Source organism: Rhinolophus ferrumequinum, chromosome 11, assembly GCF_004115265.2.
Source record: "Rhinolophus ferrumequinum isolate MPI-CBG mRhiFer1 chromosome 11, mRhiFer1_v1.p, whole genome shotgun sequence".
In the NCBI taxonomy this organism is placed as follows: Eukaryota; Metazoa; Chordata; class Mammalia; order Chiroptera; family Rhinolophidae; genus Rhinolophus; species Rhinolophus ferrumequinum.
This window is the reverse complement of record NC_046294.1, coordinates 39674126-39687841: the sequence shown is the minus strand read 5'-3', so window position 1 is coordinate 39687841 and position 13716 is coordinate 39674126. Positions and strand designations below refer to the sequence as shown.

The window sequence follows — 13716 nt, the reverse complement described above, 5'->3', positions numbered from 1 at the left end:
GGCTCTTGGAGAGGACTGCTTGGTGTTTGGAGCCAGGCAGCCCCTGAGCCATGCATTTGTCTGTGGAGATCCTGCAGTGTGGCAGCCACTGTTCTAGATGCTGGCTGGGGGCACAGGGATGAGCAAGGCAGACCTGGCCTCTGCTGTCCTGCTTACAGTAACAGGTTGTAAAAATGGCCCCGGAGGTGGTTACATACGCCCACTTGTCATGGAGCAGGAGGGCCAGAGTTGGGATGATTCCAAGGCCTGACTCCTTGGATATCCCCAGTATTTTCCGTTGGGAAGGGATGAAATCAAGGAGACCTCTTGGTAAAGCTGAGCTGCTTTTCCTATTCAGACAGCCTGGGCCCAGGCAGGGCCTACAGGCAGAGAAAGCAAAAGCTGAGGACGTGAGTTCAGGGCTGGCTCTCTTAGTCACCTGCCATCTCTGAAGTGCCCCAGGTACTTGTCCATCTTTCCTAAAGAATGATGAGTCAATTTGCTCATAGCGGTCCATATTCGTGCATGCTGCAGCTTTGTCTGAAGGCAAGCCTGTATTTTCTCCCTTGTTTTCAACCTTCAGTGAAGACCAGCCTGTCAGTGTCACTCCAGTGGGATACTGGGCTGTTACCTTCAGGAAACTAGTTTTAATTAACCTCTGCCTACCTCCTCATCACCTGACCATCCCCGGTCCTTTTCCTGGTGGCTCAGAGTCTGGCCTTTGCATATATCGAGAATATTTTTCTGTGCTGTTGCCCTTCCGGAAACTCCTGATGGCCAGCTCTTGCAGGATCTTTACGCATGGCTGTCTGCGCGGCTTTTGACTACCCAAAAAAGTGTGGCGTTGCGCAGATGGAAGTGATTTCCCTGAGCATTCCTGTTGAGTCTCCTTTTATGTTAGACTTCTCTGGCAGATCTGGGACTTGGCCATGTGTCCTGTTCCTTGTGTTCTTGGGCAAGTTACCAGATCTCTCTTGAGCCTCAATCACTATGAAAGAGTCAGTGATCGTTGAACTTCCCTCAGTAGACTGTGAGGATAATCCGCTATCTAGTTGTGTGTGATGATTGCGGTAGCCTCTAAAGCGGTCTCCTGCTTCCAACATTGCCCCGCGACCGTGTGCTCTCTACCCAGTGAGCCCGTGAAGAGGGGTGGGGTCAGCTCAGGTCATGCCTCTGGCTTAGAACCCTCTAGACAGTAGCTTCCTGTCTCACGCAGAGGAAAGGCCAAATCCTTAGCCTGGTGCACAAGGCTTCCCCGTAGTTCTCCGACATCGTCTCCAACCCCAGGGCCTGGTGCACAGTTGAGCACACGGGGTTCCGTGTAGCTCACTGCGGAGCATGTGAGTGGCGGCCCCTGAGTTATGCATGGCACAGCTTGTGCAGTTGTGGGCACTGATCCGGCTTGTCCCTCTCACACCACTCTGGCCACATCAGAATCCTTGCTGTGCTTCAAAGATGTCAGGTATGCTTCCGGTTCAAGCTCTTTCCCCTGACTGCGCCCCTGCCTCGAATGCTCTTCCCCCAGGTATCTGTATGGCTCGTTCCCTCACCTTCTTCAGTTCCTTTTTCAAGAGTCACCCTGTTTAAAACTGTACTGCGCAGCCCACTGTCCCGCCACCTGCTCCCCATTTCCTTTTTCTGCTTTCTCTTTCCTCTTAGCGCTCATTGCTGTCTAGCATATTCTACAATTTATTTGGTTTATTGTCTGTCTTTTCTCAATAGAATGCAAGCTATGCGGGCAGAGACTAGTATTTATTTTTTTCACTGCCCTATTGCCAGTGCCTAAAACAGTGCCAGGCAAATAGTCGGGGCTTGATAATGAATGAATGAATGAGTTTGCAATAAAGCAAGTGAAGTGTTTGACACAATGCTTAGCACACAATAAGCACCCAGTAATGCTGGCTGCCATTAGCTGTATTGTTGTTGATTACCCTTCAAGGGACCAGCTCCAGTTTAGCTTTCTGTGAGCCCTTGCCCAGCCCCTTCTTGGGTTGAATTGAATCACAACACCTCTGCTCCTTGCTGCTCTTCCCTCTGGGCCTTCACTCTCTGCATGGCATTTATCATGCCACATTAGTGAGGCCTGTCTTACTCTTTTCCCTGTTTGAGTCCAGATTTTCGCAGGGCTTGTTCAGATTTGTGTCTTAAGTGCCCTGTGCCCTCCGGCTGGCACATAGTCGGGGCTCAGGAAGTGGTCACTGCAGGCAGCCAGTGTAGGTAGGAAGAGCTCTCAAATCCATCAGGACCCTTACTGGCGGTGTTGGCTCCAGCTTCACTGCCTGATGTTTGCACGCTCCTCCCAAGGGGGCACGAGGGAGGGTTCGGCAACCACTTAAATGATGGAGTCACTAATGTTATATTTAGAGCAAATTTTGGAGAGAAGAGGCCCTCCTGTGCGTAGTTCTTTGGATGATAGCATCTGAGTGATCTGCTTGTTCCACATCTGAGTCTGGCCCTTTGGCTGCTCAGGCTCCAAGAGGTTGGGGGTCATTCAGTGGAGACAGGTGAGCAACACCAGTGTGTTTGGAGGAGGACCGGGAAAGTTGTAGAAAGCTTGAGCTGACTTTTAGGGGATTTCGGGTGGGGGAGGAGGCTTCTGGAGGTGACAATCTGGGGAGGGGGGAGTGCTTCGGGAGGCATGATTAGATAGGTGCTTTGGGCCACGTGAGGGAGGACCTTAAATGCCAAGGCAAACAGTTTGGCCTCTTGTATTTGGCGGGGTGTCTAGAATGGGGATTCTGATGGGGCGGGGGTAGGGTCAAGGGGAACGGGATGTGGGGAGAAGCTCTGGAGTCATTTTTCTCCTGTCCAGAAATGGAGTTGTCTTGTGGGACCCACAGGTGGCACAGCAGTGCCAGAGGCCATGCCAGCATTGGCAACCCCAGGGCATCAGATCTTTGGCTGAACCAACCAAGTGAATGGGACTGAGGAGTTAAAGGTGGGGGTTTGGCATGGACTGGGGTACGGGAGGAGGCTTTTTCTCTTTGGCGGCAACTGTTGGTGTCCTGGCGTCACTGGGATTTTCCTACGCTGCTCTGGCTGGGCTCACCTATTCATAAGCCACTGTTTCTTTGGCTTCAGTTGGACTCCTACACTGTGTGCAGGCCAAGCGGTCCGACTCATCAGTCAGTCTTGTACCAGGTTGCTTTACAAAAGAGCTTTAAACCTAGAGACAGGCAAACTCAGATTCCAGTGTCAGCTTGGCCAGTAACTCTGTGTGGCCTTGGCCAACATGCTTGTTCTCTTAGGGTTCACTTTCTTTATCTGCCAGGTTCGCAGCAAGCACACTAAATCCCTGTGTTCTAGGCTAGAGACCCTTAAATCCCTCCTGCCTTGGGTCAGGATTAGCCTCAGATGCTTGGGAGGGACTGAGCTTTCGGGCGATAGCCCAGTGGCCACACTATGGAAAGGGCAAGGCTTGACGTAGTGTGTCTTAGGGGTTTTGAAAATTGTTTACTCACCCAGGGACTGATACATTCTGCAAAACTCAGGAGGGTTCTCTTCCCCTTCCCTTTGTCTGCTTTGGGATGGAACTCCTGAAATGACCTTGGCTTGGTGGCGCCTTTCCCGTCTCCCATGCTGCACTGCTGAACAGGGCTCTTGCTCCATGCCAGTGGTTCTGAGCCGCCTATGCCCGCTGCCATCCTCCCGGGCCCGTTTTAGTGAGATTTCCCGTTAAGCTTTCCCTAACTTTCCTTGCATCTGACTTCAAACCCTGGGCCTAACCTGTTCAGCTAGGACAACCTTGATGGCACGAACATACCCCTACACACTTGCATCCCTGTTACTCTTAAGATTATGTCCTCAGCCTTTTCCCACGTGGCTCTCTCGTTTTCATTATGCTCATTTAAGATGGCTGCATAATATTCTACCAAGGGGATAGCTTCAGTGAGCCGTGAGCTTGTAATGGGGGCATTTAGATTGCTTCTAATTTTTGCTCTTTCAGCTAATGCTGCATTAAGCCATCTTTGCGTGTTACAGAATCATTTCATTAGGTTGGCATTTATCTAGCTAATGGCAATGGCCCAAGATTAGATAGAGAATCAGAATTTCTTTTTTCAAGAAGAATGTTATGAGGATATATTAACATTTTACTTTAAATGCCAGGAACGTCTTAGTTGTGTTTTCCATGAATGAAGAAGCAAGGTACCAGTAATGTGAAATTAGATGTAAGTGAAAGGCTGTGTATTTACAAGTGATGCCTGACTTGCTGTTTGTTGCTAGGTGTGGAGGTGAGCCAGTACATTCTCTTTAGGAGTAATCTACCTGCTCAAATTGTGTCCCTATCTTTGATGCTTTGATTAAAATAATAACATAATAAAATAAACACTGACCCCTTCTTAAGGATGTTTTTAAGAAAGGCCCTGAAACAAGGATAATTAAATAGAATTTCTTTGGGAAAAACATGTCTCCCTAAGCCAGAGGGAGCTTGTAGGGAAGTGTTTCTAGTAGTGGAAGCAGGTTGCAAACTTGCTAAAGGAATTTGCTTTTTGTTGACCATCAGAAAATAACCAAAATTAAACCGACAAACAAACATCACTCACTGACTTGGTCTGCAGTACTCTTTTGAGCCCAAAATCTGTGTTGACTCTGGGGTGCCGGGAAAGGCTTCCTCTTTCCTGCTAATCTGTTATTATTATTGTTTCAGTCTCTGGTTGATATGTAGAACCATGCTCTAGGTTTTGCATTTTAGCTTAATCCAGCAAACATTTACTGAGCCTTTACAGTGTATGAGGTTGCAGGGAAGAAAAATTTGGGAAGCAAAAACCCAATATATCCTTGTTTCTGGGAGCTCATGAACTGGGAGTGGTCAGCCCCTCCTTGTTAGAAAAGGTAGGAATTCCATCTCATTGGGTAACTCTGGCAAGGGAATCTAGAAAGGTGTTACGGAGTAGTTGCTTTTGTCAACAGCTTTTAAAGGACTGGCTGAGATGGAGGCTGGACATTCCCAGCAAAGGTAAAAGGCCTGAGTAGAGGACATGGAGGTAGAAGGACATGGAGGTATGTTTGGGGTTTGGCTGAAGCAATGGCGCATGTAATAGTGGTCACAGGGTAGCACTTTATGCCAGGCATGGCGCTGGGAGCTTTATATATACACTCATTTAATCCCTCCAGGGATCCAGCGAGGTACTGTCATTGTTTCCATTTTACAGATGAAGAAATAGACATAAAGCAATGAATTAACTGCCCGAGATCACACTGCTGTAGAGCTAATATTAGATCCAGTTGGTCTGGCCTTAGCATCTCTGTTTCTAACTACAAAGCTATCCTGCCTCTGATATAGGGGAAGAACAGGCACTAGAACGAGAAAGGTAGGCAGACATAGTATTTTAGAGGCTTATAGTACCAACTTATAGTAGGGGTGCAGAGGTGGAAGAGGGGCCAAGATGGAGAGGAGAGGGATTGCAGAGGTGGGGATGGGGGAGTTTAAGAGTCCTGAGCAGCTACAGGCAGAAAGAGTTTCAGGGAGCGAGTTTGTCCACAGGCTCAGCGCTGCGGCAGTTCCAGGAGTTGAGACTGAAGGCAGGTCTGAGTCAAGGAGAAGGCCAGCAGGGCCTTGGGAGAGGGGCAGCCGGGCAGTAGACACAAGAAGCTGCTGCCTCGGCTCCTGACTGTGCACTGCTGTTCATTCCGGGAGGATTCTGTATTTTAAAGATGGCAAAGCAGGCACAGGCATTGGGTGTCATTGCCTGTGTCCTTTTATCAGTAGGAAGAAGCGAGCATGACAGAGGGGCAGGTGAGAGCTGGCACTGCTAATTTGGCAAACCCGGTGGCTTTTCTGCAGCCTAATGATTTTTGAAAGCTGTTTGCTATGCTGAGGCACAAGTGACTCCCTCATCTGAACGCCGTGGCAATCGCTGCTTTTCCTGGAAAATTGGGCCCATGTGGGCTCTGTGTGTGGTTTATTTGAGTTCCATTTTCATAGCCTTATTACCTTGTTCCCATGATGCAAGACGCCTCTCTTGTATCGAGCTTTGCTGTGAAAATTGTTTCTTAAAAGGCTCAAAGTGATCTCTCATCATTGGGGTAGTGCTCTCTCCACAGCAGCACTTTTCTGCAAACTCGGCACACACTTTTCATCACCCCTGACACCAGTTGTCATGTTTTTCTAATCGGTGGCAATTTACTGAGAACTTGTAGGCAGCTGTTGAATCTCACTACCTAGGTGTTTGCCACAATTTCTTCCAGAAGAGTTTGTGCACATAAATATCCGTTCAGCTCCTTCCTCTCTGAAATGTGGACTTACCTTGCTAGGGGCCTGACACCAACCTTGTCCTCTGGCCTTCAGTTCATAGCAAGAGCAGTTAGCATTTATGGAGTCTGAGCTATCAGCTTGTATTGTGCGAAGGGACTGTCGTGCACGATCTTAATTATTCCCAGGCTCTGTAAAGAAGGTATTATTACTTCCCCCGTTTTACAGATAAGGCAAATGAGCCTTAATGAGGTAGCGTAACTTGCCCCATGTCACACAGCTAGTAAATGGCAGGGCCGGGCTTCAGTCCAACCTGTCTGACCTTGGAGCCCAGGTACTCCATTCATTCATGTATCCATTCATTCAGCGATGAACAGTTGTTTACAATGTGCCACACACTGTTCTAGACTCGGGATACAGCAAAGGGGGAAAAAAGCAAACATTTCTGCCTTAACCTTCATTTGAATTTGGGGAGATAGAGAAAAAATAATAAAATATACATTTGCTACATGGTAATAAGGACTATGGAGAAAAATAAAACAAGGAGATCAGCTAAGACGTGTTGGGAGGATTTTAAACAGAGCGGACAAAGAAACCCTCACCGAGGAGACAAAATTATTAGGTTAAGTAGCAAACAAACCCCCAAATCTCAGTTTATCGACCCAAGATAACTTTATTTCTTGCACAGAAAAATTTCAGTGTGGCAGCCGCTGGTTAGCAGTCATACTTACTTGTGATTATTGAGGGACCCACACTCCCATCTTGTGGCGCTGCCCTCTTTATGGCCCTCGTATTTCTTTCCATTTAGTTGGAGGATGAAGGACAAGAGAGAAAGTTTTGTGGGGAAGTTTTTATGGGCCTGTGTGGAAGAAGCATGCATCTCTCCTTCCCATTGGCCAGACTTCAGTCACATGTTTGTTCCTAATTGCAAGGGAGGTTGGGAAATGTAGTGTAGCCGTGTGCCCACAAGAAAAAGGAAATGGATTTTGGTGAACTCATAGCATCCTGTATGCCATAGTGACTGAGATGAAGAAGTGAGTCATGTCCTAACCTGGAAGAGCATTAGGCAATGGGAACAGCAAGGTAAAGGTGGCCAGGGTGGCTGGAGTGGAGTGAGGAGAAGGTGAGGAGGAGAGTGGTAGAAGGTGGGGCAGAGAAGTAACGGCGGCCAGGCCATGGGGTTCGTTGTCAGGACTTGGTTGCATTGTGATTGATGAAGAGAGCCAGGGACATTTCAGAGTTTTGAAAGAGGAATGACATGATCTGAGTTATATCTTGAAAGGATCACTCTTGCTGTTGTATTGAGAATAGACTGAGGGAGGAAGGAGGGCCCAGGGAGTCCCTTGGAGTCTATTGGAGTTATCCAGTGACGAGAGTAGCCAGGTCCCGAGTGCTGGAACAGGGTAGAGATGGTAAGAAGTGGTTGCATTTGAGATCCGTAATAGAAGTGAAACAGCAGGTTTTGCTGTGGGATGGGTGGTGGAGTGTGAGAGAGGAATCAGGATTGTTCTGAGGTTTTGGCTTTTGCTTAATGACTATTAGTCTCACTTTCTACTCTCAGAAGTAAGAAGAGGAAGAAAGTTTTTGGAAAGAGATGTGTGAATGCCGTCTGGGCCCTGACCTATCTCCCACAGCCCTTTCTCCTCCACAGTACTTTCTTCAGCACAGACTGGCCATTTTCATTCATAACTGAACTTTCAGAGAGGGGGCGCATTTGTAGACCCCCCAGCACAGAGCGCGGATGGCACAACAGTGGCGGTGGCCTCACATCATTCTCTGGGCTTTTCGGGCCAAGCCTTGGGGCCCCTTGGACTGATGTGGAAGGGGCTCAATGTCCCCTCTGGGTGGCTGAGAGATACCTGCAGAGGTCACTTGCAATCCCTGCTGTCTGTCATGAAAGAACATAAGTGTATTTGGAAGTGGGAGCAGAAACAGTTTCCCTGGTTCTGCCTTGGCAGTCATGTCCTGCCAAGGCAGAAACTAGAGATGAAACTTTTTAACAGACAGTGATCTCACTAGGAGCATAGAAGGTAAGAAAGTCAGGGTATGATCCGTGGCAATAAATACTGAGTGCCTACTAGGTACTGGGCAATGGCTAGGTATTTTGGTTTCACTAGAGAGCAAAACAAATAGACTATTCCTGCCCTCAAGACAAAGGTAGACTCATGTGGCTAGCACACAGAAAGATTTGTTAGAAAAAAATTATATTTATACCTAAGTATTTATTTTTTTAGAGATAGTGAATGATACTGTATTTTTAATTTCAGTGTCCACATGTTCATTGCTAGCATATAGAAATACAATTGCTTTTTTACATTTATTGTGTATTCTGCATCCTTGCTAAATTCACTAATTAGTCCTAGGCATTTTTTTTTTTTTGGTATATTCCTCAGGATTTTCTACCGAGACAGTTGTATCATCTGTAAATAGAGATCGTTTTCTTTCTCTCTTTTCAATCTGTATTTTGTTTGTTTCCTTTTGTTGCCTCTTGTGCCGGCGAGGACTTCCAGTTCCCTGCTGAATAAGGGTGGTGAGAGTGGATGTCACTGCCTGTGCCTGATCTTAGGGGGGAAGCATTCAGTCTTTCACCATTAAGTATATTGTTAGCTGTAGGGCTTTTCCCAAATGTCGTTTGCCCTTTGCTGGTATGGGTGTGGGTGGGGCAGGAGGTTTTCTGTGGTGTTTGGCTCAAGTAGAGTTGTTATTATCTGAAAGTTTTCTGTCTTGTTGGAGGGAGGAAGCTTTCGTTGGGACTTTTTTTGTCTGTGCCCGTTGGCATTTCCAGGTTGCCGGCTCTTCAAGGGTGCGTGAGACAAAAAGAAAATGCAGGGAACTCACCACAGTGTCCTTTCTGGGGTCCTGAGGTCGCCGACTAGTCTGCCTTCTTCACCCTGCCTTTCGGAGACTTCTTACGTTTGTTTTATATATAATGTGCAGGGGCTTTAGTTGCGCATAGCAGGTGGAATAGGGAAAAGTACGTCTATTTCGTCTTCCTGGAAGTGGAAGTGGTTGGGAGAAATTAGAGAATGTAGGTTGGGGCCAGTTTATGAAGGGCCTTAATACAGGGTTTTGACTCTAGAGGTACTAGGAGGGCTGCTGGAGGTTTAACTCCACAGCAGTGTGGGGAATGGTGGGGGTGGGGTGGGAGAGGCAGAGAGACCCGGAGGCTGCTGCCCGAGTCCAGGTAGGAGATAACGAGGTTCTAAACTGTGACGGTAGACATGGGGCAGAAGGAAGAAGAGGAAAGTCCACATGGGCAACGAGGAAGTGTGAGGAGAGGAGGTTGAGTCTGCGGGTTCTAGCTTGGGCACCTAGTTACGAGACTGGGAAGGAGAGGAGGAGTGTAAGTGCAACAGAGGAGTATGTTCTAGGCGGTTCAGAGCACATTAGGAAGTTTGGGCTGACTGTGCTTCCCTTCAGAGAAGGCTCTGCAGAGGAAGCCTGGCTGCTGTGTACAAATCCAAGAGCATGCCTTCTGGGCAGAGAAAACGATGTGGGAAAAGGCACAGGTACAGGACACGGCCTGGTGGGCCTGGTGGGACTCCAGCTAGCTGTGGCTTAAGTGGAGAGTTATTGGTTCCGTAACTAGGAAAGATGCTGTAGGAGTTCACAAAAGAAAGAGGCTCCACAGCGGGAGCGGATACTGCCGGTGGTCTGGCTGGCTCCGTGCCTTCTGCTCTTTATGTATTGGCTTTATGTGGGAGCACCACTGCTGACAGTCCCTGCTGAAAAATTCCAATGAAGGGATAACTCGTTTCTGTGCATCCATATATCAAGTCTGGAGAAAGGCTTTAGTTGGCCAAGTTTGGGGTGGGTGATGTACTTATCCTTTTGGACTAGTCACTGTTGCTAAGGAGTGGAGTACATTAGTCTGGGCTGAATCTTTTGCCCACCCCCATTGAAGCAAGCAAGGTCCTTTTAAGAAGAAAGCAGAAGAAAAGCATCTAGGTAAGATAAAAAAACAAAGAAACAAACAAACAAAAAACACCAGTATTTACTATGGCTTCGAGGAACTCTTTGGACCGTTTTAAGCAGGGGACTCGATCAAATATACGTTTACTTAAAATGATTGCAGACACTGTATGAAGTTGTGGTTGGAAATCAGTAAATGACTGGAGGTGGGGAGACTGGTTAGGAGGCTGCTGTAGCTCTGAGGAGAGCTGATGAGACCTTGGGTATTTCATTTGGATTTTACCTCCAGCCACAGCAAATCAGTGAGCTGGAGGAGAGGGGTAGACTAGAGACAATTAGGCAAACAGGGCTTGGTGACCAGCTGGAGGGAACAGGGAGAAGAGGGGCTTCAGGAGGATTCACTGCCACCACCAGGGGGCAATGACTATTCTCTGGAAGGCTCGCTTGATCTTTGGAAACTAGTTATTAACTGTGACAGACTCGACATATTGCTTCTTGAGAAATATGAGTGTTGTTGGCTTCTAGTGCTGCACTAACTGGAAAAGGAAGCCGATCGATTGTATTTTTCTCCCTTTAAAAAGTTTCCTTTCTTTAAGAAATCAGATAATAGGAAATGCAGTCAGGACTGCCTGCCACTCAAGAAATAGATGGATGGGAGGAGAACACAGGCCTGACGACCCTACCTCTCCTACCAGCCTGCTCCTCGGCTACTTTACAAACGTTCATCCCTTTGGCATTGTTCATGCTAGAAAGACTTCTAAGGATTTTGAGCAAAGAAATGGCATAATCTGACTTACATTGTTACAGAGTCCCTCGCTTATTGAGAATGCGCTATAGGTGGAGGTAGGAGTGGCGTCAAGAGGAGAAGCGGGGAGGCAGGGACCCCAGTCAGGAGGCTATTGTAATAATCTAGGATGGGAATGGTGGAGGGGGTGAGAAATGGTCAGACTCTGAATATATTTTGAAGGTAAAAACCAGTTTTGGTGAGGATTGGATATGGAGTAAAAGAAGAAGAGAGGAGATGGGAATAACTCCACATACTTTGGCCTGGGCAACTAGAAGACTGTTGACTAGAACTGAGATGGGTAAGATGCTGGGAGGAGCAGGTCTGGGGGGAGGTCAGGGGTCTGTGTGAGACATGTGAAGTTTGAGACATTGAACATGCCTTGCACAGACCTCTTGTCCACTTGACGTCTTACTTGAAGCAGGCAGTGGGATATACTAGCCAGGAGTGCAGAATAGAAGCCCAGGCTTGGAGAGACATCTGGGCATACCAGCATATACACATAGGTGATGTGTGAATCCCTGAGACGAGGTGAGCCCACCAAGAGGGTGATGAAGGAATACGGAGAATAGACGAGAGCAAGGACTGAGCCCTGGGACTCTGACATTCAGAGGCGGAGAGCTCAGGAAGAACCAACAAAGGGAAAGCACAGTCAGTGAGGAGGGTGGAAAATCAAGAGAGCTGTCTTGGAAGCCAGATAAAGAGAGGAGTCAAGCAAGCGGGAATGATTAACTGGTAGCAGGAGATATAAGGTGAAGACTAAGACTTGCCCGTTGGATCTAGCAACATGGAAGACAGGTCAACATGTGCTTTTGGACCCAGGCGTAACCTTTCAAATAAGTCATAGTTCCCGCCTTGAAAGATAATAAAATGGTGCCAGCAAAGTGTCATTTAAGATTGATTGGAGGATGGCCGGTTAGTTCAGTTCGTTAGAGCATGGTGCAAAAAAAGATTGATTGAAATCAATCTAAAGTATGAAGATAGTACCCTGGGAGTCCAACAGAAGGGGACAATACTTGAGGTCAGATTAATTGACGTCTTCATTTGTTCATTCATTCATTCGTTCCATACATATTTTGGGGTGCCAGGGAGTGGGTGGAAGGGAGAAGGTGGAGTGATTGTTTAAAAGGTGTAATGTTTCAGTTTTGCAGATGAAAAGGGTTCTGGAGATAAATGGTGAGGGTTGCACAACAATAGGAATGTCCTTGATAACTCTGAGCTGTACACTTAAAAATGGCTACGCTGGTAAATTTTGTTGTGTGTACTTTATCACATTAAAAAAAGTGGAGAGAAAAAATACACTTAGTCTGGAATATAATGTTTGAAATGGATGGCGTTTCAGTAGAAGGAGATAATGTGGAGAGAAGTAGAGGAAGACATCCAGCTAGAGGGAATGCCGAGAGGGAAGGGACCTGCTGTCGGTCCTTCTGGTCTGGATTGTAGGGTCCATTGGGGGAGACCAGGTGAGCTGAGTTTGCAGAGTCAAGTCGGGCCAGTTGGTGCAGGCCTGGCAGCCTGGCTCTAGAGTTGGGCTTGCCTCTTAGATTCTGGGAGCGTCTGGAGGTTTCTGCCCAGGGGAGCGCCATTCCAAAGGTGTGCATTCAGAAGATTGTCTCATTAATCCTTCCTGCTAAACCATTGCTTATGCAAAGCAGTGGGATTGAGGCATGCATGTGTATGGTGAAAATTTTAGCCTAGCAGAATTTTAGATACCCAAGCATGCGTTAATGAACTGAGTAGGTTATTTTTCCACCCATTTTACACATATTTATTGAGGACTGTCTCAATGCCCGTAGTATGCTAGGCAGTCGGGGTAATTGAAGGAGTGGATTTCCCAGACCTGTTCTCTTGATAAGCCTACATGCAGTGTGGGGATCCCATTCCTAACTAAGAAATTACTCTGCATTGTGCCAAGTGTTGCCATAAACGTCTCATCAGAGTTTCACGGGAGCCGAGAGCAGGATGTGCCTGGCCTGCCTGGGACACTGGGGAGGCTTCCAGGGAACGAGTGTTCAGTGGATTTGAAGGTTGAGCAGCATTTTCTAGGCAGAGAAACAGAGGTGGGCATACTGGGAAGACCGTAAATGAAAACTTATTGGGAGTTGTAAGTTTAAAGAAAATGTATAAATATTCTCTTTTAAAGCTAAACTCTTATTTCATTGATTTTTTTAGGTGGTGCTGGCTAGAGTGCATGCTTTTGGACCCAAGCTTAACTTTGCAAATGTGGACTCCTAGGCGTTCATTGGTAAGTTTGTTTGATGCCTCCTTACTAAGTTATGCTATTGAGGAGTGGTAGTTATCATTTGCACTGCTCTGTCGAGGTTACCAAGCCGACAGCAGAGGTGGAAAGGATTCACAGGAGAAGTGAAATCTCACCGTCAGTTTCTGTGGTAGCTGCACAGAGAGGGCCAGAGGAGGCACATCTGGGGGTGCAGGGCACGGATGCTGCCAGCCTCGTGAAGAGGTCGAACTCCGGTTTTGTTTGGAAGGAGAAGTCCAGGGAGGAGTGAAATGAGCTTTTTGGGGTTGAGAAGATGAGTGTAAGATGTCAAGAAAGTGGGTTCAGCAGCAGACCCACAGGAGCCAAAGCTTCCTCCAAAGGAGTTATGGGCAAGAACTTTGGTAGGATCTGCTGGTGTCTGATTGTTCCGGACCAGAGTCAGCAAACGCTTCTGTGAAGGATAAAATAGTAAATATTTTCAGCTTCGTGGGCCATGTGGGCTCTGTCATAGCTACTCAACTCTGCCATGGTGGCTTGAAAGCAGCCGTAGATAATATGTAAATGATGGGTGTGGCTGTGTTCCAAGAGAGCTTTAGGTGCAGAACAGGTGGGGAGCTGGATGTGGGC

General features: G+C 47.4%; 1 protein-coding gene across 5 annotated transcripts in view; it reads left to right on the top strand.

The window, feature by feature from the left end:
• Positions 1-13716, top strand: part of BMAL1 (basic helix-loop-helix ARNT like 1) — a 98422-nt gene that overhangs the window by 15728 nt on the left and 68978 nt on the right. For all 5 annotated transcript variants that reach the window (XM_033119375.1, XM_033119374.1, XM_033119373.1 and 2 more), the window contains exon 2: positions 13041-13113. The gene's annotated coding sequence lies outside the window, so the exon portion shown is untranslated. The remainder of the gene's footprint in view (positions 1-13040; positions 13114-13716) is intronic.